Genomic DNA, 23,469 nt, shown 5'->3' with positions numbered 1-23,469 from the left:
CAGATGTCAACCTAGACTACTATACCCAGCAAAACTTTTAGTCACCAGAGATGGAGAAAGCAAGATATTCGACAATAAAACCAAATTTAAGCAATATATATCTACAAGTCCAGCCCTACAGAAAATACTAGAAGGAAAACTCTAAACCAAAGAGGCTAACCCAAGAAAACACAGGAAATAAATAATCCCATACCAGTGGAAACTTAAAGAAGGAAAGCTCTCTCTTCTCTTCTCTTCTCTTCTCTTCTCTTCTCTTCTCTTCTCTTCTCTTCTCTTTTCTTCTCTTTTCTCTTCCTCCCACTCTCCCTCTCCCTGCCCTCTCACCACAACCACCACCACCACCACCACCACCATGAAAATAATAGGAATTAACAATCATTGGTCATTAATATGTCTCAACATCAACGGACTCAATCCCCTAATAAAAAGACACAGCCTAAAGGTTCAGACACTAGGATTTATATCCTAGTAAATAAGGATCTATCATTTTGCTTCATACAAGAAACAAACCTCAGCAATTAAGATAGACATTTCCTCTGGTTAAAGAGCAGGAAAAAAGGGTTTCCCAAGCAAATGGACCCTAGAATCAAGCTGAAGTAGCCATTGTAATATCTAATAAAATAGACTTTCACCCAAAATTAATTCAAAAAATGAGAAAGGACACCTCACACTCAAAGGAAAAAGCCACCAAGTAGACATCTTAATTCTGAATATCTATACCCCAGATGCAAGGGCACCTACATTTGTAAAAGAAACTTTACTAAAGCTTAAATCACACAATGAATACCACACATTAATAGTGGGAGACTTCAACACCTTACTCTCACCAATGCACAGATCATTGAGACAGAAACTAAAGTTAAGAAATAGTGAAACTAACAGATGTTATGAATCAAATGGACCAAACAGATATCTACAGAACATTTCACCCAAGCACAGAAGAATTTACCTTCTTAGCACCTCACAGAACAAAACTGACTATATACTCAGTCACAAAGCAAGCCTCAACAGATAGAAAAAGACTGAATAACCCCTTATATCTTATCAGACCACCATAGATAAAAGCTGGACTTCAACAACAAGAGAAAGCCTATAAACTTATGGAAACTGAAAAACTCTCTACTCAATGGCCACTGTGTCAAGGATGAAATGAAGATATTGAAAACTTTCTAGAAGTCAATGAAAATGAAAGCATAACATACCCAGACTTATGAGACATAATGAAATCAGTGCTAAGAGGAAAGTTCATAGCAATGAGTGTATTCATAAAGAAATTGCAGAGATCTCATAATAGCAATTTTAAAGCACACCTAAAAGCTCTAGAACAAAAAGAAACAAACACACCCAAGAAGAGTAGATGGCAGGAAATAATCAAAATTGGGACTAAAATCAATAAATTAGAAACAAAGAGAACAATACAAAGAGTTGGCTCATTGAGAAAATCAGCAAAATAACCATACACTTAGTCAAATTAAATAAAAGGCAGAGAGATAGCACCCAAATTAACAAAATTAGAAATGAAAAGGGAGACATAACAATAAACACTGAGGAAATCCAAAGAATCATTAGGTCTTTCTTCAAAAGCCTGTACTCCACAAAATGAAAATCTAAACAAAATGGACAATTTTCTTGATGGATTCTAGTTATCAACGTTAAATCAAGATCAGGTAAATAATTTAAATAATTCCTCAGAAATTAGAAGCAGCCCTCAAGTCTCCCAACCAACAAAAAACCAGGGCCAGATGGTTTTAGTGTAGAATTCCACCAGACTTTCAAAAAAGAGCTAATGCTAATACTTCTCAAGAAAATCTCACAAAACAGAAACAGAAACAGAAGGAACATTGCCAAACTCATGCCATATGTGGCCTTTTATGAGGCCACAGTCACACTGATCCCTAAATCACAGAAAGACTCAACAAAGAGAATTTCAGACCAATTTCCCTTATGAACATTGATGCAAAAGTACTCAATTAAATATTCATGATGAGCTAGAGAGATGGCTCAGTGGTTAAGAACACCAACTGTTCTTCCAGAGGTCCTAGTTCAATTCCTAGCAACCACATGGTGGCTCACAACAATCTGTAATGGGATCCATTTTCCTCTTCTAGTGTATCTGAAGATAGCTAAAATGTAATAATATAAATTAAATAAATATATCTTTTTAAAAAATACAAACTGAAGTTAAGAACAACACATCAAAAAAAAAAAATCATCCACCATGATAAAGTAGGCTTCCTCCAGGGATGCAGAGATGATTCAACCCACAGAAATCTATGAATGTAATCTACCATACAAACAAACTGAAGAAAAAAAACATGATCATCTCAGTAGATGCTGAAAAACCTTTTGAGAAAATCCGACACCCTGTCATGATAAAAGTCGTGGAGAGTTCAGAGATAAAAGGCCCATATGTAAACACAATAAAAGCAATACACAGCAAACCTACAGCCAATATCAAATTAAATGGAGAGAAACTTTAAGCAATTCCACTAAAACCAAAGATAAGACAAAGCTGTCTACTCTCTCTGTATTGATTCAATATAGACTTGAAGTTTTACTAAGAGCCATCAGACAACTAAAGGAAATGAAGGGGACACAAATTGGAAAGATAGAAGTCAAGGTATTGCTATTCACAGATGGCATACATAAGTGACACCCAAAACTCTACTCATAAACTCCTACAGCTAATAAACGCCTACAGCAAAGTAGCCGAGTGCAAAAATTAACTCAAAATATTTAGAAGCCCTCTTTTCTATAAATGATAAATGGGCTAAGAAAAAAATAGGTAAACAATATTCTCCACAACAGCCACAAATAATATAAAATACCTTGATGTAAAATCTAACCAAGCAAATGAAATGCCTGTATGACAAGAACTTCAGGTCTCTGAAGAAAGAAACTGAAGAAGATACCAGATGATGGAGAGATCTCCCATGCTCATGGATCAGTAGGATTAACAAATGGCCATCTTACTAAAAGCAGTGTACAGATTCAATGTAATTCCCATCAAAATTCTAACATAATTCTTTACAGACCTTGAAAAAAACACTTCTCAACTTCATATGGAAAAAAAAAACCCAGAATAGCTAAAACAAAGAACTTCTGGAGGTATCACCATCCCTATTTCAAACTGTACTATAGAGCAATAGCAATAAAAACTACATGGTATAGGCATAAAAACAGAATGGTTGATCAAAGGAATCAGATTGAAGACTCATATATAAACCCACACATCTACAGCTACTAGATTTTTGACAAAGAATACAAAACCATAAAATGAAAAACAGAAAGCATTTTCAACAAATAGTGCTGGTCTAACTAGATGTTTTCATGTAGAAGAAGGCAAATAGATTCACATTTATCACCCTGTACAAAACTCAAGTCCAAGCAGGTCAAAGACCTTAACATAAACTGGATATACTAAATCTAATAGAAAAGAAAGTGGGGAATAGCCTTGAGCTCACTGGTACTGGAGACAACTTCCTGAACCAACAGCTTAGACACTAAGATTAACAATTAATAAATGGGACCTAATGAAACTGCTTCTGTAAGGCAAAGGATACTGTCAATAGGACAAAATGGCAGCCCACAGAATGGGAAAAGATCTTCACCAACCCTACATCTAACAAGGGCTAATATCTAAAATATATAATGAATCAAGAAGTTAGACTCCAACAACCCAAATAACCCAATTTAAAAATGGGATACAGAGCTAAACAGAATTCTCAACAGAGGAATCTCTAAAGGCTCAGAGGCACTTAAATAAATAAATGTTTGACATCATTCATCAACAGGGAAATGCAAATCAAAACAACTCTAAGATCCCATCTCACACCAGTCAGAATGGCTAAGATCAAACACTCAGGTGACAGCAATGCTGTGAGGACCAAGGGGGACACTCCTCCATTCCTGGCAGGACTGAAAACTTGTACAACTTCTTTGGAAACCAATCTGATGGTTTCTTAGAAAGTCAGGGATAGTTGTACCTCAAGACTCAGGCTATACCACTCCTGGGCATACATTCAAAAGATGTTCCACCATCCCACAAGAACATTTGTTCAACTATGTTCATAGAAGCTTTATTTGTAAAAGCCAGAAACTGGAAACAACTTAGATGTCCTTCAACAGAAGAATGGATAAAGAAAATGTGGTACAGTTACACAATGGAATACTACTCTACTATTAAAAACAAGGACATCATGAAATTTGCAGGCAAATGGATAGAACTAGAAACTATCATCCTGAGGTAACCCAGACAGAGAAAGGCACACATGGTGTGTACTCTAAGTGGATAGTAGCCGCAAAGTACAGGATAACCATGCTACAATCCACAGACCCAAAGAAGTTAAAAAACAAGGAAAGCCCAAGGGAGGATGTTTGAATCTCACTCAGAAGAGGAAATAAAATAGACACCAGAGGTGGATAGAAAGAGTGAGAGCTGAGTGAGAGAGGGGGTAGAGAAGGGAATGGGGTGGAGATCAGGTGTGGGGAGAGCAGAGATGGGGGTGAGGGGGCTGGGAAAGAGAAGGGGAACTGGTGGGGAGGGGCATCTCTGGGACAAACCAGAGACCTGGACTAGGGAAGCTCCTGGTAGGATATGGGGTGGCGCTAGCTGAAGACTTCTAGCAGTGGGGTATATGGAACCTGAAGCGGCCACCCTCTGTAGCTAGGCAAGACTTCCCGTAAAAGGAGTGTTACACCAACCCACCCCCAAAACCTTCAACTCAAAATTTGCCCTGCCTATAAGATGTGCAGGGATAACGATGGAACAGAAATTGAGGGAATGACCAACCAATGGCTCACCCAACTTGTGTCCAATCTTTCGGGCAAGAACCAATCTCTAACACTATTAACGATTCTCTGTTTTGCTTGCAGAGAGGAGCCTGACATAACTGTCCTCTGAGAGGCTCCACCCGGCATCTGACTGAAACAGCTGCAGAGACCCACAGTTAAACATTAGCTGGGTGGAGCTCGGGGAGCCTTGTGGAAGAGGAAGGACTGAGGAAGCTGGAGAGGTCGAGAACACCATAAGAAGGACCTACAGAGCCAAGGAACCTGGGCCCAAGGGGGCTGACAGACTGAACCACCAACCAAAGAGCATGCATGGACTGGACCTAGGGCCCCTACTCACATGTAGCAGATGTGTAGCTTGGTCTTCATGGGGGTTCCCCAACAATTGGAGTGGGGGCTATCTGACTTGGAACTCTGTTGCCTGCCTTTGGATCCCTTTCTCCTAGCTGAGCTGCCTTGTCTGGCTTCAGTGGGAGAGGATGCACTAGCCCTAAGGAGATTTAATGTGCCAGGATGGTTTGGTACTAGAGGGGGTGTGCTGTTCTGAGGAGAATTGGAAGGGGAAATGGGAAGAGATAGAGGGTGTAACTGGGAGGAGAGGAGAGAGAGGAGCTACAATGGAGATATAAAGTGAATGAATGAATGAATGAAAATGAATAAATAGAAAAAAACGAGTGATATAGCTTCTTTACTCTTTTTATCATGAGAGGGCATGAGACAGGTATTACCTATAAAAATGGGCTCTTATCACTGTATCTACTGATGCTTTTATCTTCCCAATCTCTAGAACTGAAAGTGAAATATTTCTATTATTTACAAATTACTCAGCCAAAGGCATTTTGTTGTAGCATTGGGATGGACTTATCCATATAGAGTTGGGTAAGTAGACAGATGTACATGGTGATACAAGAACTTGGACTGGAGACCATGGTAATTGAAATATAGTTTCATCAGTGGAGACAGAGGGTAGACTTAGCACATAACTAGGAAAGAAGAGTTGAATAGAGCCCACATGGGCTCTAGCCCATGGTCTAGCTATAAAGAAAAGATTTTGTGGAAGAGAAGCATCAAGGACTGTCAGGATGGACGATGTTACTTACTGAGGCAGAAATCCTGGGCTCTAGAAGTGTATGGAGTGTGTGGGTGTATACATCTATACTTTTAAAATACTAATTCCAAGCCAATTATTAGCATTCCTTATGTCTTTTGGGCACTTAGGAAAGGTTTTATTTTGTTGTGTGTTTCTGGCTTGATCATTGATATACTTGGCAATGTTCCACACATTCCTGCTGAAAGGCCAATGGAATGAATGTCTAGTCTAGGTTCAATGACCTGGAAGGACGTGGAATCTTTAAAGGCTCCTACCTGCTTTCAGTCATATTAGCTCCCATCTGCCAGCCCAGAAACGGGGTAAGTTTTCTTTAGAGGGAACCATCAACACCATCCAGAGCCTCCATGGTATTTTCTAATACACTCGTTAGCATTAAATCAAAAGACATATCTCACTGAGTAAAGTTCTTGCCACCAAGCCTGACAACCTGAGAGAACATACACCTGAAATATGTCCTCTGACCTCCATACGCATGTAGGGGCATGTCCCTGCCACAAAAAATTAAATATGAGAACAAATTAAAGCATGCCAAGAAGTGGAACAAATGGGTTATGGAAGGAATGCTCATGGGACTGAATACTAGTGCCATAGGCACAAGCTTTCAGGCAACTGCATCGCCTGTGATCACTAGCAGCCACCTGGGGAACAGCGCCAGACACCCAAATCTATAAATAACCCATGGAAATTCTAGATCTGAAAACATAATCACCTAAGTGAAGATGAAAATACAACGAGACAGGTCTCAGAACAGACTGGACACAGTTAGGAGTTGACAGATTTGCAAATGAAATAGAGGATGCCCAGTTTAATTTTAATTTCAGACAAACAACAGAAGCTTGGAATAAATATGCCCCACTTGAAATTTTAGACATTCTAAAATGTATCCACTGTTTATGTGATGTTCCTATTTAATGAGATACTCCTTATTTTACTGAGAAAGATCAGACACAGCTGAAGACTCATTCTGCTAGAGATATCCGGAATAAAGAATATTTTTAAAAGGATGAAAAAATCCTAGGAAGAAAACAAGTAAAAACAAATGAGACACCTGAGACTTGGTGAACTGTCTAAATCACATGAAGCTGAGTCCTAGAATGCAAACATGTGCCAGAAGTGATATTTAAAGCAACAAATGGCTAGAATGTTTCCATGTCAGATTCACTTCCTGAGGAATAAAAACAAGAAACACACAGCTTAGCCCATCAGAAGAAAGCTAATGGAAAATGAATCCCTTCAAAGCATCCAGGAGGAACTGCTCCACCCATATTGTCCGAGGATGAGAAATAAGACTGATCACAGACTCACCAACGGAAGCAGCCCATGGAATGAAGATCAAAGAATATAATCTCCAACCTAGAGTTCTATCCTTGGTGAAAATACCCTTCAAAACTGAAAATAGGGTCCAGGTTAGTTGACTCTGGTGGTCTTCCGTGGAACCCCTATTCTCTTCAGGGCCCACAATCCTTCCTCCCATTCTTGCGAAAGAGTTCCCAACATCTATCCATTGTTTGGCTGTATCTGAGTCAGCTGCTGGATGGAGCCTCTCAGAGGACAACATGCTCTTATTTACAAGCATAACAGAATATAATTAATAGTGTCAGGGATTGGTGCTTGCCTGTGGGATAGGTCTCATATTGGGCCAGTTATTGGTTGGCCATTCCTTCAGTCTCTGCTCCATCCCTCATGACTGTATTTCTTGTAGACAGGATAAGTTTTGGGTAGAAAGTTTTGTGGGTGGGCTGATGTTTCTATTGCTCCAATGGGATTCCTGTCTGGCTACAGGAGGAAGCCTCTTGACGCTCTGAGTCTGACCACCAACCAAAGACCATATATGGGCTGGGCCTAGGCCTCCCTGCACATATGTACCAGATGTACAGCTCGATCTTCACTGGAGCTGAGCTATCCCAAAAGCTCTTGCCTGTTTGTGGGATATGTTCTTCTAGCTGGGCTGCCTTGTCTGGCCTCAGTGGGAGAGGACTTGCCTAGTCCTGCAAAGACTTGATGTGCCAGGGTAGGGTAATACCAGGGTGCGGGGGAAATCCACTCAGAGGAGAAGTGAAGAGGGAAGAATTGTGGGAAGGAGTGACTGGAAAGGGTGCAGCAAATGGAATATAAAGTAGATAAGAAATAAAAATAAATAAAATAAAAACTGAAAATAGGGTGAGGATGTAGCTTAAAGGTAGAGTGATTACCTCATTCCTGCATATCTGGGAGACTCATCCCAGATACACTGGGGGTGGGGCAAGGGCTGAAACACAAAGGCTACACATATATAAACCAACCAAGCAGAGAGTGAGAAGAGCAGATAGGAATGACGAACAGCGGCGGAGCCTGGTGTTCTGGAAGATGCAAAGATGAGTAATGCTGTGGAGATGATGGCCAGGATGGGAGAGGACAGAAGAGGTGAGGATCAACTCCCAGCAAGGAGAGCGTTGGGGTGAACAGAGATGGTTCTGCTGAGGACAAGCAGGGCTACAGCACATTTGCATGTTGTCTTAGTGTTTCTACTGCTGTGCTAAACACCATGACCAAAGCAGCTTGAGGAACTAACTATAGGTGTATTTCATCTTGTGGCCCAGGGAAATTATGGAACTCAAAGCAGGAACCTGGAACTGGTGCAGAGGTCATGGAGGAGTTTGATCAGCCTGCTTTCTTAGACAACCCTGGACCATCAGCCCGGAAGGTGGCACTGCCCACAATGAACTTGGCCCTCCAGCATTAATCACTAATTAAAGAAATGTTTTACAGAGATGCCTAAAGGCCAATATGGTGGGAACATGTTCTCAGATGACATTCTCTCCTCCAGTATGACTCAGCCTGTATTAAGTTGACAAAATCTAGCCAGAGTATGTCAGTAATCAGGAAATATATCCAATATCCAACTAACCTCTCTCTCTCTCCCTCTCCCTCTCCCTCTCCCTCTCTCTCTCTCTCTCTCTCTCTCTCTCTCTCTCTCTCTCTCTCTCTCTCTCTCTCTCTCGTGTGTGTGTGTACGCACACACGTGTGTTTGGGGTTAAATCTACAGCTTTGAACATGCTAGTAACACACTCTACAACTGAACTACATCCTTAATCTCTGGACTGAAAGATTTACCTCCCAGAATAAAGATTTTTGTTCCAGTTCCTTCCTTCCTTTCTTTCTTTTTCTTTCTCTTTCTTTCTAGTCCCTTTCTTTTCTTCTTCCTTTATTTCTTCCTCTCTCCTTCCCACTCCCTCACTCTCTTCTTTCCTTCCTTCCTTCCTTCCTCTTCTCTCTCTCTCTCTCTCTCTCTCTCTCTCTCTCTCTCTCTCTCTCTCTCTCCTTCTTCTTCTTTTAACTATAAAGAAACTTTTTAAATTAGAAAATAGAAGATCCTTGCTGCTATTTGGTTCTTGGTAATGCCTAAAGCAGATACCCCTCAGTCAAAAAGGTTAACCATCTTTTAATGACAAAATATACAGTGATCAATAAACACAAATGATTTCCTCTTTAAAAATATAAAGACATTTCTAATTAAATAAGAACTGAGCAAATGCACCATTAACAGAAGCCTAAAAGTAAAATGCTAACAGGAATTCTTCAAGCAAACCGATCCCAGGGTGAGCTACAGACAGGCTTGAGAAGCAACGAGAGCAAACATCCCGTCAATCTAGGTGAATACTGACTGTGATGTTAGTAGTGTTAAATGTAGATGAAGCGAGAATCTGTGCACATAGCAAATGGTCAGAAAAGGCAAGAGAATCCAAGTGCTGCCCAGCCCTGAGGGTGAGAATACAGCGTTATCTCAGCATATAGGGTGGGGGTAGGTAAGCTAGGAGTCAGCATGAAGTACATGGTGACACTGTCTTTAAAAACAAAATGACAACTAAAATCAGAGATGGGAGCAAGGTTTGAATATGAGGTCAGTTTGACAAAGAGTAAGAACACGGCCAGGCTAGGTATCTTTGGTGCAAACCAGAGGACTCAAGTTTTTATCCAGCCTCCAAGTGAAAATCCAAGTGGGGTGTCATATATAACTGCACAGGCTCCCCAGCACTGGACAGAGACAGAGATAGAGACATCCCTAGAGCCTAGTGGCCAGCTAACTCAGTGAAACCAATAAGAGACCATCTCAAAAAGAACGGACCGGGGAGCAGCTGGGACTGGAGTTTTGGTCGCCATTTGCATCAGGGAACCAACCTCCTGCACACAGCCCGCCAGGAGATAGCGATCTCCCAGCAGTGACTTCACTTCTGAGCCCAGAGGGGAGATCTCCACCTTCTCTCCAATATCTCTCTGGAGAGAAACAGCTAGGAGCACACAGGGCATATGAGCAGTGGAGCAGCTGGCACAAGAGCCTTCCAAGCCCCATTTACATCAGGGATCCAGGCAGCTCCACAGCCTTCTGTGCACAAACCTGTGCAGAAGAGAGTTGGTCTCCCAGGAGTATGGACACAGGCTTACAGGCCCACAGGAAGGGCAAACTCCAGCCAGAGACAGTAAGACCAACTAACACCAGAGATAACCAGATGGTGAAAGGCAAGCACAAGAACTCTACCAACAGAAACCAAGGCTACATAGTAACATCAGAACCCAGTTCTCTCACCACCGCAAGTCCAGGATACCCCAACACACCGGAAAAGCAAGAGTTAAATTTAAAACTGTATCTCATGATGCTGATAGAGGACTTCAAGAAAGACACAAATAACTCCCTTAAAGAAATACAGGAGATCATGGGTCAACAGGTAAAAGCCCTTAAAGAGGAAACACAAAAATCCCTTAAAGAATTACAGGAAAACACAAACAAACAAGCGAAGGAGCTGAACAAATCCGTCCAGGATCTAAAAATGGAAGTATAAACAATGAAGAATCACAAACAGAGACAACTCTGGAGATACAAAACCTTGGAAAGAAATCAGGAGTCAGAGATGCAAGCATCAACAACAGAATACAAGAGATAAAAGAAAGAATCTCAGGTGTTGAAGATATCATAGAAAAACATTGACTCAACAGTCAAAGAAAATGCAAAATACAAAAAGCTCCTAACCCAAAATATTCAGGAAATCCAGGACACAATGAGAAGACCAACGCTAAGGATTATAGGTATAGAAGAAAGCGAAGATTTACAACTTAAAGTGCCAGTAAATATCTTCAACAAAATTATAGAAGAAAACTTCCATAACCTAAAGAAAAAGATACCCATGAACATACAAGAAGCCTACAGAACTCCAAACAGACTGGACCAGAACAGAAAGTCCTCCCAGCACATAATAATCAAAACACCAAATGCACTAAACAAAGAAAGAATATTAAAAGCAGTAAGGGGAAAAGGTCAAGTAACTTATAAAGGCAGGTCTATCAGAATTACACCAGACTTCTCACCAAAGACAATGAAAGCTAGAAGATCCTGGGTATATCTCATACAGACCCTAAGAGAACACAAATGTCAGTCCAGACCCAGCAAAACTCTCAATCATAACAGATGGAGAAACCAAGATATTCCATGATAAAACCAAATTTACACAGTATCTTTCCACAAACCCAGCCCTATAAAGGATAACAGATGGAAAACACCAACACAAGAAGGAAGGGAAACTACACCCTAGAAAAAGCAAGAAAGTAATCTTCCAACAAACCCAATAGAAGGTAACCACGCAAACATAAAAATAACAGGAAGCAACAATCACTATTCCTTAATATCTCTTAATATCAATGGACTCAATTCCCCAATAAAAAGACATAGACTAACAGACTGGATACATAAACAGGACCCAGCATTTTGTTGCATACAGGAAACGCACCTCAGTGTCAAAGACAAACACTACCTCCAATTAAAACAATTTTCCAAGCAAATGGTCCCAGGAAACAAGCTGGAGTAACCATTCTAATATTGGATAAAATTGACTTTCAACCAAAAGTCATCAAAAAAGACACAGAAAGTCACTTCATACTCAACAATAGAAATTTTTTCTATGTCTATAATTTATTTGTATTATTTTTGTTGAATTTTTAATTTTAACACTTTTCCTATATATTTCTTCCATTTTATCAGAAATATTTTACATGTAATTCTTCAGTTTTTTTTTTTTACAAAATGTTTCTACTTCCCTCAATTAGTTTAGAAATGTTCTCTATTTCTATAGGTTTACCTATAATTTTCCATGAAAATCTTCAATTCTAACACTTTTTCCCACATATTCCTTCAATTCTATCTGAAATATTTTTCATGAAAATCTACAATTTTATCAGAAAATATTTCCACTTCCTTCATGAATTATTTTAGCAATATTTTCTATGTCTACCATTTTATTTGTAACATTTTCCATGAATATCTTCAAATTTAACCTTTCCTATACATTAATTCAATTTTCTCAGAAATATTTTCCATGTAATTCTTTAGTTTTTTCACAAAATATTTATACTTCCCCTCTTCAATTAACTGAGAAATGATCTCTAGTACTGCCTTTTTAGCTATATTATATGAAATCTTCAATTTTAACACTTCTTTATATTTCAATTTTTTTCAGAAATATTTTAAATTAATTCTTCAGTTTTTTTCACAAAATGCTTCTACTTCCCTCTTCAGTTAGTTTAGAAATGTTCTGTTTCTCCATTTTATCTATAATTTTCCACGAAAACCTTCAATTTTAGCATATTTTTCTATATTTCTTCAATATTGTCAGAAATATTTTTGTGTATATATTCAATTTTATCAGAAAATATTTCTACTTACCTCTTTAGTAAGTTTAGATATTTTTCCTATGTCTATCATTACCATTAATTTTTCCATGAAAATGTTCAATTTGCACTTTTTCATGTTCCTTCAATTTTATCTGTATTATTTTCCATGAAAATCTTCAATTTTATCAGAAAATGTTACTACTTAACTCTTTAACTAGTTTAGAAATTTTTTCTACCATTTTATCCCTATTATTTTCCATGTAAATCTTCATTTTTAACACATTTTCTATATATTTCTTCAATTTTATCAGAAACATATTAATCAAAATCTTCAAATTTATGAGGAAATTTTTTATGTGCTTAGTCATTTTGTAATGATAAATTGCTGTTTACCTTTTTACTATTACTATTTTCCAACAAATTTTCAATCTTAACACCTTTTTTCCCTATATTTCTTTAATTTTATCAGAAATATTTTTCATGAAATTCTTAAATTTGATCAGAAAAATTTTCAACTTGCTTTGTCAATTAGTTTAGAAATGTTTTCCATGTTTCCCTTTTTATCTGTAATAATTTCCATCAAATATTTCAATACTTTTTCTATATATTTATTCAATTTTATTCAGAAATATTTTCCATGTAAATCTTCAATTTTATCAGAAAATATTTCTACTTACCTCTTCAATTAGTTTAGAAATGTTTTCTATGTTTACCATTTTATCTGTATTATTTTCTTTTTTTCTTTTTTTTATTCGATATATTTTTTATTTACATTTCAAATGATTTCCCCTTTTCTAACCCCCCACTCCTGAAAGTCCCGAAAGCCCCCTTCTCTCCCCCTGTCCTCCCACCCACCCCTTCCCACTTCCCCGTTCTGGTTTTGCCGAATACTGCTTCACTGAGTCTTTCCAGAACAGGGGGCCACTCTTCCTTTCTTCTTGTACCTCATTTGATGTGTGGATTATGCTTTGGGTATTCCAGTTTTCTAGGTTAATACCCACTTATTAGTGAGTGCATACCATGATTCACCTTTTGAGTCAGGGTTACCTCACTTAGTGTGATGTTCTCTAGCTCCATCCATTTGCCTAAGAATTTCATGAATTCATTGTTTCTAATGGCTGAATAGTACTCCATTGTGTAGATATACCACATTTTTTGCATCCACTCTAACATCAAAAATGACAGGAAGTAACAATCACTATTCCTTAATATCTCTTAACATCAATGGACTCAATGCCCCAATAAAAAGACATAGACTAACTGACTGGATACGTAAACAGGACCCTACATTTTGCTGCTTACAGGAAACACACCTAAGGGTCAAAGACAAACACTACCTTAGAGTAAAAGGCTGGAAGACAATTTTACAAGCAAATGGTCTCAGGAAACAAGCTGGAGTAGCCATTTTAATATCAGATAAAATTGACTTTCAACCCAAAGTCATCAAAAGAGACCCTGAGGGACACTTCTTGCTGGTCAAAGGAAAAATACAACAAAAAGAACTCTCAATCCTGAACATCTATGCTCCAAATGCAAGGGCACCCTCTTTCGTAAAAGAAACTTTACTAAAACTCAAAGCACACATTGCACCTAACACAATAATTGTGGGTGACTTCAACACTGCACTTTCCTCAATGGACCGATCAGGAAAACAGAAACTAAACAGGGACACAATGAAACTAACTGAAGCTTTGGACCAATTAGATTTAACAGATATATATAGAACATTCTATCCTAAAGCAAAAGAATATACCTTTTTCTCAGCACCTCATGGTACCTTCTCCAAAATCAACCATATAATTGGTCACAAGACAGACCTCAACAAATATAAGATCGAACTAATCCCATGCCTCCTATCAGATCACTATGGAGTAAAAGTGGTCTTCAATAGCAACAAAAACAACAGAAAACCCACATACATGTGGAAACTGAGCAATATTCTATCTGTATTATTTTCAATGAAATCTTCAATTTTCAAACTTTTTTCTCTATATATTCTATTTTGTCAGAATTATTGTCCTTGAAAATCTTCAGTTGTGTCAGAAATTTTTTATATGTGCTTGGTCAATTAGTATAGATATATTTTCTATGTTTACCAACTTATATTATTTTCCATAAAATTCTCCTTATTTTAACAATTTTCTATATATTTCTTCAATTTTATCAGATCACTGTGTGTGGACCCTCTATATTTTCTAACAGCGGACTTTAATGTAATAATCACATGCACAGTTAGCTTTTATATAATAATCATTTTACTTTAGTTGTCATATAAATAAAATGATTTTTAGTATTAAAAAAAAAGGTGGGGCAACTGAGGACCTCTGCTGCCAACCTCCAGCCCTTCATGCAAGCACACACATCCAACCACATGCACATGTACACTGACACATGAACACACACATACATACCTATATATGCACAAGTGCTTAGTGTTTTAAAAGAATAAAAAAAGCAGATATAAAGCAGATGAGAAGGTGGAAGGGTGGAAAGAAGGTAGCAGTCATATTAAAAACTAAAAAGCCAGGTGTGGTAGTTCACACCTTTAATCCCAGCACTTTTTTTTAAAGATTTATTTATTATATGTAAGTACACTGTAGCTGTCTTCAGATACTCCAGAATTTTATAGTAAGTGTAAGTATATCCAACACCCCATTAATGAATAGCTCCTCGTGAAGACACCTTACCTACATCCCACAGGTGAAGACTCCCAGGCACAGAAAAGTTGAGTAACGTGTTCAGACTGTCCAACCATCCAGTCACAGTAGCAGGCCTCAAATCTAGCTGCGAGCCGCCTCTGCATAGGTCGCCCCTCCTGCAGACTGTACCTGGGTGCTCACAGCAAGCTCCTAACTCACCTCTCAGGTGCCACATTGCTGTCATGGTGACTAGAAAATGGCTTAAATTGGATCTCATCTCTTCTCCCAAATTAAACTCTCCCTAATTGTCATTTACTTGAGAACAAAGGAGGCAGGTCCTATGAGGTTCCTTTAGAATGATCACACATTCCTTTGTTCGGTTGCTTCTTACCCTGGCCAGGAAGGGCTTCCTGTGGCTTCTAAAAGTAGTTTCCCTTGTGTGGAATGAGAGCTATCCTGCCAAGTCCTCCAGGGTTAGCACTTCTTCCATCACTATGGTTACAGTGATAGCTACCACTCACTGAACATTTTCTCTCCATGCCCAGTACTTAAAAAGCAGGCTCAGGCTTAAAAGACATCATTCCCCTTTAACCTTCATGATTCTACCCCACAGACAGGATGGTTGACTCAGACAAGTCAGTCAGCCAGTAGTTCAGGAAGTTACCATGGGCCATCCTTTAAGAGGAAGAAGAGGAACCCATCTCCCTCAAACAGGTATGGCAGCAGCTGATTGAGTGACATGCAGAACATATGATAAGGAAGTAGACTGTGACATGGACTATAAGTCTGAGAGGGTGATCCAGGAGGACTTTGAAGAAAGACTTGGGGAGATGATGTGAGGAGGGTGAAAAAGTGGACTGTTGCTTTGTCTCAGAGCTGGCAGGCAGAACGCTTTGAGGGACAGTGTGGAGGGCAGGGCTGAAATGTCACGTGGCTACTTTGACCCTGAGACTAGACAGACCCTATTGCTGGGCCACAGAAGATGGTGCTACAAGGGGCCTGGCTCTGCCTTGGGGTGATCTTCCCCCATGTGGTGATGCATGACTCAGAGGCCAATGAGGCCCATCCACATTTTACACAATCTCTTGAGGCTTATTCTAGGAGACAGACCAAGTCCTAGAATTGGATCTGAGTCTCTATTTTTCCCTTAAACACAGGGAAGGCCTAGGAAATATGACATGTCTAGCCCTAACTAAGTATTGAAGTCTCATATAATCTTCAACTCAGGAAAAAATAGAGGAGCTGGAGAACTGACTCAAAGGTTAAGTGCACTTGTTGCTCTTGCAGAGGACCAGGTTCAATTCCCTGTCCCGACAGGGTGGCTCACAACCACCTGCAACTCCAGTTCCAAAGGGATCTTCATATCTCAATTGGCACCCAGGCATATACATGAAGCAGTAGGCCAGGCATTCATACACATAAACAAACAAACAAATAACAAATTTAGAAAAGAATGGAGCCGTTTAAACCAAAAGAGCATGTTAATGACATAGCCCTGAAAACTATAAAGAACGGGGTGATGTTCATTGGGCTAAATATGTAAAAATTGTCTCCAAGAGAGAAGATCCCTTGTTCTTCCTGTATAGTGAATGTTGACAGGGAGAGAAAAATGTGGTGAGCTATGATCTAGGGAAGACAGAATCTCAAAGCGCTCTGCAGGAGATAAGTCCCACCCACCAGATCAGTAAAAGTCCTGGACAACTTGGAGTCACAGGTTTTCAACCTCTTTCTATGGGCTTAGGCCTCAAGTCTCTCACGGGGCTTTAACACAAAGGATAAGTAGACCAGGCCAAGGGGCTCTGCCATGCCTTTGCTTTCTTCAGGAAGACTTAAGAGGCTAAACATGTTGTGGAGACTCTAAGCATTCAAGTATTTGAAAATAATCCTCCAAATACAGCAGACAAAGCGGTCCTTAAATATTTGTGCAAATATTAGATTTATATATTATAGATGAACACTTATACTCACGATGAAACCTCTTTAGTAAACAGTGTGCTGTGGTTAAGCTAAAGGAAAAATTTTACCACTCCAAACTAGAGGGGGAACCAAGTGCTATTTTGGGTCACCCTGCATGTGGTCTACCCCAACCCAGCCATGATGCTGTGCTTTGGAATGGAAAAATACCTGCTCTATGGTTCTTACTGGGAGCGGTGGCTGGCTGGAGTATTACCAGATGAGGAATCCCTGCTCAGAGAGGTTATTCTCAATTCACCTCAGGCAATTCTACTCTCAGATGAGAAGTTTAAAATCGGTAAACTGGACTTAAAATACATCAGAGAATGCCAAGCTCTATTGCCCCCAAGTGGTCATAAGTGATATAACAGCCCCACTAGAGAGAGCTGCTGGCAAGATAGTTAGGGGAAAACAAAAAACAAAACCAAACAAAAACAACTAAGAAGTCAGCTACTGGGGTGCTGGAGAGATGGCTTGGTGGTTAAGAACACTGGCTACTCTTTCAGAGGGCCTCGGTCCAGCTCCCACATAGTGGAGCGCAGCCATCATTAATTCCAGTTCCAGGGGATCAGAGTTACCTCTAGCCTCCCCACCCCTCCACACACACACCCTCCCTCCCGGCCCTACACACCAGCACACAAGTGGTGCACTTACATACATGCAAGCAAAACATTCATACACATAAAAAAATAATAAAGTAGGTACTGTGTATAAGGGTGAGAGAAGGCTGAGGAAAGGATGTTTTTATGTTACAGCTTCCTCTTACAACCAAAGAACAATGGGAGTCTGCTGGAAATGGGGCGGAATGTGAGCTCTTCCACGCTAGCTCTGTGGCCCAGGACAAACAGTCTCTTATCTCATATAATCGACGTCTGGGAACACTGAACAAGTATAGATGTGACCTTTTTACACAGTAATTGCATGGAGAGTTGCCCAAACTGCATGGTAGCATCTTATAACTTGATGTTTTACCTGAAACATTGCAATTTTAAAGCATTTTGTTAGAGAAACCTATGTAGTACAAATACTAGTCGACATTTAAAAAAACTGGTTTGGCAAGGGGGAAAAAAAGGAATATGTCTTGAAGGCATCATGTAATAAATTTATTATGTTTTGTTACATTTTCCAGTTTTCTCTTAAATCCAACTGTATACTATACAACCAACTGCTGTCTCAGAAATAAAATGTTTTCAACATAAAAATATAAATTCTGCTTCTTAAAAGTGCGTACACCTCGAATAATAAAATATACAAATAAATAACAGAAGGCAGTGACACACCTCATGCACTTGGCCTAACATAATTTAAAATGTAGGATACACTTTCTTCCAGCCTGCAGGAAGGGTACTCTGCCGTCCTTTTACTGCAAAATTAAACTTAATATAGAGCTCACTAGTGGTGGCTCATGAGTGATACCAAAGCACTTTGTGTACAGTGACATGACATGCAGCTTTTAAGACAACTGGAGAAATACACGCCGGTGCAAACACAAGAGAATCAAAACAAAAAACAAAACAAAAACAAAAAACACATTTTGGTAATGGGGCCTGAACTCAATTTTAACCAGTGGTGAGAGGCACAGTTGGTAAGCAGACCTACAGAACACAAATGCCTACATGAAAATCCAACAGAACCGCAAGCACAGAAACACAGCCCCCCAGTCTGGAATAGCACCTAGCAAAGTTCACGCTGCAGAGTTCATAGCAGCAGAGAGCTCGACTCTGGGAGGCTGTGCCAAAGCTGTCCCAGCGCTGATGTTTTCCTGGTAGCCTTAAAATATGAAGCATGTCAGATAAACTTTTTGTAGGCAGCCTGATGCTTAGTGGGATGAGGACACACAGCACAGTGGATTATTTGGAAGATGGTACAGTGCACCTGGCTCACCACAGATTAAAACCAAATTTCATGTGCCTCTGTAGGTAACATATAGTACCACATTTCTGGTGAAGTATTACATGATTTTTTTAATTACATGAAAAAAAACAAGGGCTCCAAAATAATTTGAATTAAGTGTTTCACATTTGTTTCAAACTAAAAAGAATTCCGGAACAAAATTCCGAGTAGGGAAGACCTAGAGGCCCAGTGCTGCCTGTGGTTGACAAGGGTGCTGTCAGAAGCTGGGCAGGGTCTGCAAGGCTAGGCAACTTTCTACTGTCTTCTATCACATTTTTTAACCTGGAGCGACTTCCCTCTGCTGCATGGCTTGGTGTCTGGAGAGAGGCCCTGTGAATTAACTCAGACCCCTCAGGGCACTTTGCCTGCCACCAGCAAGTAAGAACAATCCCTAGACACACCAAGCATAAAACACATCATACTTCCAAACTGGGCCTTGAAGTCAGAAAGACCTCCAACACGCACACCGATTCTAAGCCAAGAATTGACACCTTTTACTTTTCTTGTCCAGAGCAACTGGGGTTCTTCCTGAGTACCCTGCATGGCAGTGATGATTCTCACCATAAACTGTTGGCAAAAAGATGGTATACCACATCCTTCAATTCTGACCACAAACAAGAGAAAGTCACAGAACCCAGGCAGTGCTAATTGGCATCAAAAGCCTGGGAGTTGCCCAGGCATTCCAAGTCCCTTGGTGATACTAGTGACCTCAGGCAAATCCTCCAGAATAGGCCTGGAGAGAGTCTATATATGAGATCTGAAGACACCTTACATATGCTATGAAACTCCTGTCCCTGCCTCTGTCCCAAGGGAAACAATGGTTTTAAATAAACGCGAGTTGGATCTAGACCCGAATCCACTGTACAACACTATCATATATTCCACACGCTTTATCTTACTGACACCAGTAGGTGGGATGCTCCCAAATCTTCTTTAGCAGCTCCAAGTCTCTACAAAAGCACTTAAAAATAGTTAGCACTATGTAAAGCCACACCACTCCATGTGATGACAAAATAATACTAGAAGATATAAAAATTAAAATCTATAGAAAATGGCAGGTTATTTCTTAGAACAAAATACTTTAGGAAAGTCTTTAGGCTAAATACAGTATATACACCAGTGTATGTTCAACATGTCCAATCCACTCCTGCTTGCAAAATACTATTTTATAACACAATCTTACCAATGGCCAAAGAGATTGGCAAAGAAACAGATGCAAAGCAACCTAAACTCACATTCATGTTCACCCGCACTGATGATTAAGCCACATTTTAAAAATTACAAATTCAAAAATAGAACTCTAGAATCTAAGAGTTGTCCCTTTTCTAAGACTCGGTGTTTAGTGTAGTTTCTCTGTATGCTTTTGAATCAGTTGCTTGCATAGGTAGTATGAACGTGCTTTCTGAGCTAGATGATGGGCGTGCACAATTGTTTTCTTTACTCAAGGATAAAAATGATTGGTCATGCTCAAAAGGCAGCTGCAAAAACAGCTTGGGGTCTGATCAAAAGGTAGCATGGGACACTGAGCAGTCACTGAAATAAAAGTGTCATGTCCCACCTGAAAGGAGCAGTCAGGTTAAACACCAATGAAGCCTTTTTAAAACTAAAGCAAACGCAGCCTGCATACTAGCAGCTGGATTGTTTTTATAGTAGGCACTGGTTTGTCAGTAAATTTTGCCTTTTTCAACTCCAAAATATAAGCATCAATGTACCTCCAAAATGTGTTTTAAGGAAACTGTGCTTATGATTTTCAACCTAGCTCAAAATCCAACCCAGAACACTATCTTCATATTCAATGACAAGCTACAGAAGAAACTGTAACTTCAGCTAATTAGTAATCTGTCAAAATGTATTGTGATGTCACATGTCCATTAAAAAAGGATATTTGGAATGAGCTTTGTTCATAACTTTAATTCACATTCCCTTAAGCTGCCACTACTGCTCCCTTTACACACCAATCCTATTAGTTTTATTATAGTAAATTTAGAGGGACTGACAATGCCTCCCATCCCTCAATAATGTCCACATCCATCTCATACAAATACAGAGGGTTATTGCATTTTAACCACTACGCAGTACAGACAGTTCAGTGTGAAGCAGTGATGAACAAGGACACTTTAGATTTCCAGATTTTAGCTGGCCAGAATTTACCAGCTTGTTTCTGCTGGTAACTATCGCTCCTTGACACTAATTTGGTGTCTTCCAGGATGCCACTGCTGAAGCTTTCTATTTGCCTCTATATGCAAAGCGGACCCAAATGAATGATTAAAGAAGGATTCCATGTGTTCAAGGCAACCTGACTGCTGCACAACTGTGGCGCTGCACAGGTCTATAGGTCTGGCACAGCACTACTTACTCTCAAGCTGCTTTTCATTCCAGCATGAAAAAACACAAATGCGGTTGGCCAGGGTCTTAAGTGACAGGAGTGCATGAGCTTCGTGCTTCCACATAATCTGAAGAGTTGTGAAGGCAAGGTGGAAGGGTGATTTGAGGAATGGTGTAGCCTCGTGTACACAATGTTTACAGGAAAAGAGAGCAAGAATAAAAAGGATTTTTATTTAACAGCAAAACAACATTACCAATGCATCACACTGTTGGTTAGTGCTGTGTGCCTCGTGTGCCCTAAAAGACTAAGCGGAAACTCTGGCCTACCATCTGAGTTTGACCCCAAAGTACACATGCTCACTATGCCCAAATCACTGGGAGAAAGATTTTAATAACCAAGTTCCTAACCCTGCCACAGAACTGAATGAACTAAGTGATATTATTCTCATATGCTATTTCACTGCAGACAGCACCTTCAAAGTAGTATTTTCTATGTCTTAAATATATCCCAGTAGTTGGGAATTAGATTTTACCATTTACCAACCTCACAAGCATTAACAGCTTCACAGCCTAGACAATGCCATGACACTTCCTGATTTTTTTTAATTGAACTAAATATGAAATAAGCACTAAACTCCATATGCATGTAGCTTTTAGATTTTATTATATTATAGAAAATGTATTTCTAGATCCCATGGAAAAGTAAAGACTAGTAGAGGATTTTCCTGTTTTGTTTTATTTTTAAAAACAAAATATGCAGGGAAGGGAGGATCTATTCCTACTGCATTCAAGAATAAAACAATATAGTACTATGAAAATTAAACTAGTTTCTATTCATCTTAATTATGGCAAAACAGCTTGTTATTAAAATTCTTTGTCTTATCACACTAAATTCTAAGACTGTTTCAGAGGCTCAAATCACATAAATGCCCAATTCCTGATACTGATGGTCTCAACATTTGGTGCTTTTTCAGAAAATAAAAATAAAACAAGATTGGTGACTAAATACTGACAGGGCTCACCTTGTGCCACTGAAAAAATGATGACACGCAAGGCAGCTGTCACCTCAGTCACACTAAGGCAGGACAGAGAGCTTCAATGCTCTGGGAAGCTACAATGGGGCATGGGAGCAGGAGGAGTATAAAAGCAGCCAGTACAGGACCGAGTGTCGTGGGTACTGGCTTACACACACTGGATTGGGTAGAGAGCATTGTGGTTATATGCACAAGGCTGAACAACTAAGCTTCAAATACCACAAGAACTGAAAGTCCCAGCCACCCTCAACCTGCAAGCTACCAGCTAATGTCCACATTAGCAGCAAAATAAACTTAAGCAACCTACTGGAAATATTTCCTAAGAGGTATTCCTAAAAAGAACAATAGGACAGTGTAGAAATCAAAACTGCATGCACATATGCACTGCAGTCACTTCACAGAAATACTGAGGAGGGAGGCCTGGGAGCCATGAGCCTTAGAATGTAATAACTACAAACTCAACATGCTGTATCTAATGACAAAATGATAAATGCTATTTTGAGAATCACAACCATGATTCTCTTGATATTAAAAGATAAATAAATAAATAAAGGGGATACTAAAAAACTGAGCTGCAAAGTATTTCTAAGAGATTTCTACAAGTCTTAGAAAACTGTGTTTTATCTCTGAGAATTCAGTGAGGTTCCCCTTCTCATATAAGAATGTAATTTGTAACTACATGCCGGGGGAAACATACCAGACTGCTTCTGAACTCTGGATCAGAGATTCCCTCTTCAGAACACAGTGGACATAACTAAGCTACTGAAACGCAATCAAAAGGAAGACTGACTCCAGATCCATACTGCATGTACAGCGCTCAGCCTCACCTACCATCAGCATATCATTAGTGACTCTTGGCAAGAGGCAACTTCTTTCTTTTCCAACCAATAAGACAAGGCAGTGAACATGCACACAAGAGGCAGTATGAGATCCTCAATTTCTAACAGAAACAAGCAGCATCAGGGAAGGAAAATGGTACCAATTCAGGCTTCAGCTTGGATTAAAATTTTTTTCTCTGTGACTCTTTCAAAGGCATTCTGCTACAGTTCAAAATTCCAATGGCCTTACCTAGCAAATTGAGAA

Source organism: Apodemus sylvaticus, chromosome 1 (assembly GCF_947179515.1).
Source record: "Apodemus sylvaticus chromosome 1, mApoSyl1.1, whole genome shotgun sequence".
NCBI classification, from domain to species: domain Eukaryota; kingdom Metazoa; phylum Chordata; class Mammalia; order Rodentia; family Muridae; genus Apodemus; species Apodemus sylvaticus.
The sequence above is the reverse complement of the archived record's forward strand: the minus strand, read 5'-3'. Positions refer to the sequence as shown.